The sequence below is a fragment of the Lonchura striata genome, chromosome Z (assembly GCF_050655825.1).
Source record: "Lonchura striata isolate lonStrDom1 chromosome Z, ASM5065582v1, whole genome shotgun sequence".
Classification (NCBI taxonomy): Eukaryota; Metazoa; Chordata; class Aves; order Passeriformes; family Estrildidae; genus Lonchura; species Lonchura striata.
In genome coordinates, this window is record NC_140740.1 from 22683237 (window position 1) to 22689424 (window position 6188).

The 6188-nt window shown below is 51.6% G+C and overlaps 1 pseudogene; it reads right to left on the reverse strand.

Moving 5' to 3' along the window:
* Positions 1-1669: 1669 nt before the first annotated feature.
* On the reverse strand, positions 1670-3794 carry LOC146763699 (heat shock factor protein 5 pseudogene; annotated as a pseudogene).
* Positions 3795-6188: the final 2394 nt, after the last annotated feature.

A 6188-nucleotide genomic window follows, 5' to 3' on the forward strand; every position in this document is an offset into this window, starting at 1 on the left:
CTCCCTACCAGGCCTTCAGGCTACACCAGCTTTGCACAAGAATGCCAATCCAAAGGGCTCTCTCATTTAGTTCTCGCTAATTTGGAGTAATGTCAGTTTTTCCTTGAGCTACTGGATTTATGACTTAATGATTTGTTTAGTCTCAGAGCTTCTGGTGCTTGTATTTTTAATGTATCTCACTATAGCTGCCAGCAGACTGGTACTACATTGATTTAATAAATGGAGATGGTGTCAGAGCCCCTGCAGATGGGTAGAGGGCAGGGCTCAGGCACGTTGTGCCAGTGCAGGATCTGAACTAAAGGCACGGGGAGCACCAACCCTGCAGACAAGAACTCAGCTCTTCTCATCTCACCTTCCTGCCAGAGGCAGGCTCAGAGCAGCCGTCTCACACCTCTCTAACCCAATGGGGCTCTGTCCTCACCAGGCTCCTCAGGCTCCTGGGAACTGTTCGTGCAGCTCTGCGTGCCACAGGAACCTCCCTCTGCTGCAGCCTTGTCCACAGGCTCCCCTCCTGAAGACTCAGGCACAACAACAGTATTCTCCTTGAAAGAGAAACAGAAAGAAAGAAACCCTTCTCAGCAGTTACACAGAACACCTGGTCCAACAACTCTGTGGCTCACACTCTTAATCCCTTGTTCCTAACAAGAAGTCTGGGCCCCAAAGCCCTTCAACTGTCAAAAAGATTTCATTTCCTCAAACACGGTCCAGAAACTGTCAAAGCTGACAGGGTTGGACATGGATGTGACACTGAATACGTGGAATGGCTGCTAAGGAAGGAGTCCTGCCAGCTCCTGGCACAGGGATGTGCTCCTCCCTCCACAGCCCTGAGCACAGCAGTCTCATCCAGGCTGCAGCTTGACAGGGACTTTTTGGGACACACATCTCTTGCCACAGAGATGCCCAAGAGCAAGGCGACTGAACTCTGCAACATGGATAGCAAGACTGGCCAGTTTGCCTAGCTGAGGATTTCCCAGATGGAAACTGGACTGCAGGCACCAGGTTACTGAGAGGAAAGCTGCATCTCCAGCCCAGCCCCACCCATGGCTCTGGGAGTGCCTGCAGGCACGGCAGGCCTCTCACAGCAGCAGCGGCTGCAGCCCAGCCCTGCTTTGCCTTGGCCTTCCCACCCAAAAGAGGCAGAGCCCACATCTCCACATCTGCTGCTGGAACAGAGGCACCTCTCGCATGGCCCTCCCTGCACGGGACACTTTGCCTTCAGTGGCAATTCTCCAAACACTCTTCTCTTCTTTCCATCAAACAAAGCCTCTTAGAACCTACGGAGCTTCCACTTCCTCACCAAAAATGCCCCTGCAGGAGGGATTCTTCCCAGGAAAACGAGCACCCAAACTTGGCCAACCCAAAAAGGCTCACACCTTTTCATCCTTACTCAGGGGGCAGAATTTTTCATTCCTTCTTCTTCAGGAAACCTTGCTTTAGCAAGCACTGTTCACAGCTGTCTGTTCACAGCTGAACTCAAGAAGCCTTTGCTTCTGAGCCCTGCAACAACATTCAAAAGCTCTCAGTCCAGCCCCTTTCATCTTGTGCAACGCAGTTACCTGAGCAGACGGAGAAAACATCTCCTCCAGTGTCTCAAGCACCATGTCCAGATCCACTGGGGGCAATTCCTCTTCCCCAGGAGTACTCCACAGCCAGCTGGGAGCTGTCCATGCTATGAAACCAGCACGGACAGCTGCAGCACAGGGGGCCGAAGTGTCTTTGGTGGCTGCAAGAATCCAAACACATTGGTCAGGCTCCTGAATGTCGCTTTGCGATGCAGAGCTCTAGTGCTGCCTTGGATCAATCATCACAAGAAGCACACAGCAACCTCAGTTCCAAAAATGTATTCAGACTTCCCAGAGAATTGGAAAAATGAGTTCTTCCTCTTAAATAGTTATCCTAATTGACATGTACATAGATTTTACCATGGATTGTAAATCTGGGATAGACACACACACACAAAGACACCTTCTAATCACAGCCTTTTGTATCTTCTCAGCAGCTTTGGGATTTGGCTGCTGGAGTTTCTCATCACAAAAGACCACAGGATGTAGATTCGCCCAGGAAGAGCCCAGATCCTCAGACACACACACTGAAATTAGTGAGTTTATTCTAAAAACAACCTTGAGGCTGAGGCCATATGCTGCTGGTGCAGCTGTTCTGGAGCACACAGAGCTCATTTCAATGGCATGGCTTGATTTGCAGGGCAGACAGTCTTAAATATCTGCAATCTCCTATCACTGTCCTAGTTTGTCTTCATTCAAAGAAAGAGGGAAAATGTGGAAGATGTAAAGCAGCTTCTCTGTGGAGAAGCCATGGAAGGGCTGTGATGGTCTATAGGAAACAGAGGAACGATGAGCTCAGGGTGGCATTTATGCTCCATGGCACCCAGTGGGATGATGAGCTCACAGCTGGGATTAAATTTGCCCGTGCCTGGTTCCTCTGATGAAACCCCAAGAGGTCCAGACGAGGTAAAGATTTTCTTGGGAGATGCTAGGAAAAACTCAGACTGCTGAGCACCTGCACTTTGCCTGGAAGGGCCTGGAGGCAGCTCTAAACCCTCAGGTGAGGCAGCATTGAGGTCCTGGTAGGAGAGCACTGTGTAGGAGTGAGGAAAGAAGAAAGGAAGCAAAGGAAGGGCTGGATCATTATTGGGATTTGGGTGTGCTTCCCTTGGCAGCAACTGTACTTATGTCAGGGAAGACAAAAGCTCCCACCCTCCCAAGCAGGGTGAGAAAGAAAAAAAGAGAATCCAAGATGCTGTGGGGCTATTTAACTAGCAGTTCCTTGTCTACTTTGCTCTCCCCTATTGGCTCAACTGTCTGGGAAAACTGTCCCACTGCCCTTCCCCGGCAGGGGCCAACTGCCAGAACCCCAACTGCAGCTCTCTTGCCCGCTGCCCCAGAGGGACAGGGGGGTCCCTCCCAGCGGACCTGACCAGGACCGAGCCCTCAGCTCACACGCACTCACGGAGAGCTCCCCAAGCACCCCAGGGCTGGCAAGGAGCAGCGCCAGCCAGGGCGCACGGCCGGGCCAGCTGCAGCCGAGCCGCGTGAGCGCAGCCGCGGCGGGCCTGTCCCGCAGCCCCGGCAGCCCGGCACAGCCGGCACAGCTCCCGGGCCCTGCCGGCACAGCTGCCTTGCCCCAGGACAGCCCCTGTGCCGGCCGGGGCAGCTGCGCTGAGCAGCCCCAGAGCGGGCAGGGCCCGCTCCTGCCCCGCCGGGCAGTGCCCGCGGCCTCAGCCCCGCCGCCCTCCGCGCCCGCAGCTCCCGCCCTGTCTCACCGGCTCCGGGCGGCTGCCCGGCGGGGAAGGACGGGACCGCGCGCTCCGCGTGGAGCTGCTGGAAGCGGCTGGGCTGGCGGCTGCGCACCTCCAGCCCCGCCGCCAGCCGCTGCCTGTTGGCCCTGGTCAGGCGCTTGATGCGGAGCAGGAGGTCGGGGCGGTCGCGGCGAAAGTTGGGGTTGCTGTAGTGGAGCCAGCGTCCGGATTCGCCCGGCGCAGCTGAGCCAACGCTGCCCGGCACCTTGTGGAAGCCGTAGAGGTTGAGCTGCCGCACGAAGCTGCCGAAGTGCGACGCCTGGAAGGAGTCCGGGGCCGGCCCCGCCCTCTCACCGCCCGCCCCGGCGGCGTCGCCCGGGCTGAGCAGCTCCCGCTCGAAGAGGCAGCGGTCGATGAGCAGCCCCTGGGCCCGGCTGTCCCAGCGCACGGAGCGGACGCGGGGGCTGTTCGCCAGGCGCCACAGCTTGGCGGGGAAGGTGCTGGCGCAGAGCCCGGCGGGCAGCGGCAGCTCCGCCATGGCACCGATCGCCGAGTGCCGCCGCAACGGCCGCAGCGCAACGGCCGCGGCTGCGCCGGCGGCGCGCGGCCTGAGGGGGGCGCTGCGCTCGGGCCCCCGGCGCGGGCCGGGCTCGGCGCGGCAGGGGCAGGTGCAAACCCTCTCTGTGCCTGGCTGCAGCCATCCCTCCGCCTGTGCTTTGCAGCCCAACCCCAAGCCGGCAAGGGAGGAAAACAAAAAAGCTGCTTCCCAGGCAGTTGGCCTCCTGCAGCTCCTGAGGCCCGGGGTTATTCCTGCCCAAGTCCAAGACTTCTCAATTTCCCTTTGTTGAACGCCATCAGATTCCCCTCAGGCCAATTCTTTAGTCTGCCGAGATCCCTCTGAACGGCAAAAGCATTTGAGCTATCAGGTGCTCTTGCCAGTTTCATATTGTCTGCAGACTTGCTGAGGCTAAACTGCTCCTCCAGCTTGGCCATGAATGAAGACAGTAAAGAGTATGTGCCCCAGGATCAGGCTCTGGGGGTCAGAGCACTCCTGACTTGCCTCCAGCTTTACTTTGTGCCAGTCCTCATCCATTTCTTCAGTCTTCCTTGCTGGGCATTTTGGCAATTTGTGTTTAAGCATTCTCTAGGAGACACTCAAAGGCTTGGGTAAAGCTAGGGTAGACATCATCCATTGCTCCACCCATATCCTATCAGCTTGGCTGTCCAGCAATTCTTGGCTGTCTAGCAAAAATAACCGGTAGAGAAAAATGAAGCTCTAAATACAGTCTATTAAATTCTTCTTTCTGCTGCTATTCTATGCCACAAGAAAGATCTTGCTTTCTTTCCAGTACTAGAGAGCAGATAAAAAAAAAAAACAAAAAACAAAAAAACCCAAAAAAAACGAAGAAAAAAATTCTCCTTAATAGAATATAATTAAGCCTATTTTTCAGAAGACACATAACATAAATTTATTTTCAGGATTAGACTGAGATGAAAGGATTTGAGAGCTTCCAGAATTTTAATATTTTTGTTGCCTCTGTTTGGAAAACTGTTAGGACAAGGTGAAGACATACTGCTTTTGAAAATCTCATTCTGAAGTTTTGCATGTTTGCAGTCCATATAAAAGTACCTACAAGAATTGTTGTGGTGTTTTACTTTGGTTTAGGGGTTTTTGCATGTGTGTGAGGCTTAAATGTGTCATAAAGTTCTTGTGCGTTGATGGGGCTGTAGAGTGCCTTCCACGGGGATCTCCTTGGCTATGCACAAGCCCAGAGACCAGCACATGGCACCTCAGGCCGAGCGCAAAGGCAGCACAGGATGATCTGCAGGGTGCTCTGTAACAATAGGCACTTTGAGCTCTTGTCCAGTGTGCAAGAACTACCTCTCCTCTTCTTCAGATTCTCCTAAAAATGCACACTCTTCTTGTTTTGTATGATGCAGCTCTCCTAAACCTATCTTGCACTGTATCTGCATGAGCATTCACACAGATGTTTGCTAAAACAATTCTGTTCCAGCTGAAAAGCACTGGCTATGTTGTGCCCTGAGCAATAGCAGTAGATAAATGGACCTAGAGAGACTTCGGGAGCAGAAACAGCATTAAGTCCACGACAATATATAGGTGTGAAAATAGAAAAATCCACCACTTGTTGCACAGTCTACACATCTCTACTGGGTTCTGCAGAATGGCAGCAAATAATGCACAGGTATTGAGATAATGAACTGCTGCTGCACTTACTTGTCATCCAGCAGAACTGTGGGAGACAGGGATTGAAGGTGACTTTGGAACAGGAAGAAGAAAGGGACACATTCCAGATGGAGACAGAGTGGCACTGCTCTGTTGACCCAACAGAACAGGGAACAAGTTGGAAACTAATAGGAAAAAAGAGTTTTTGTAAAAGGAAACCTCGCTATATAGGCATTAGTGTTCTTTCCGCAGCACACGGGGTTAGAGAATGAATATAAATCCGATTTAAATATTCCTGTAAACTGTTATAAAAAATCCTTTACATGGGGTTATTTACACAAACATACCTATGAGCAAATAAAAAACCAGCACAACTACATGTATCATTAAGCAGGATAATCTGTAGATTCTCACATTAACACTTGCATATTTATATATGATACTTCCAAACAATAAAGATTTTTGTTCTCCATTTTCTCCTTTAAAACTCACAAAATGTAGCAACATTCTCTTTTAAAACTACAGAGTCTGCTGCATGCCAAAGAAAGCCATTATTTGCTTGCTCACAATCATCTTTTCGCTGTCTCTTAAGAGTCATGGATGCATTAACTGCTTATCTAAACTTGAAACAGTTCATGAGTCAGTCTGAAGATAAAATAAATATTACTAAGCCAATTTGAAAGGAATTCATGTCTTCTGCCTCTATAGCTGAAGGTCTGTATTTATTACATGACAGAATTAAGTCTT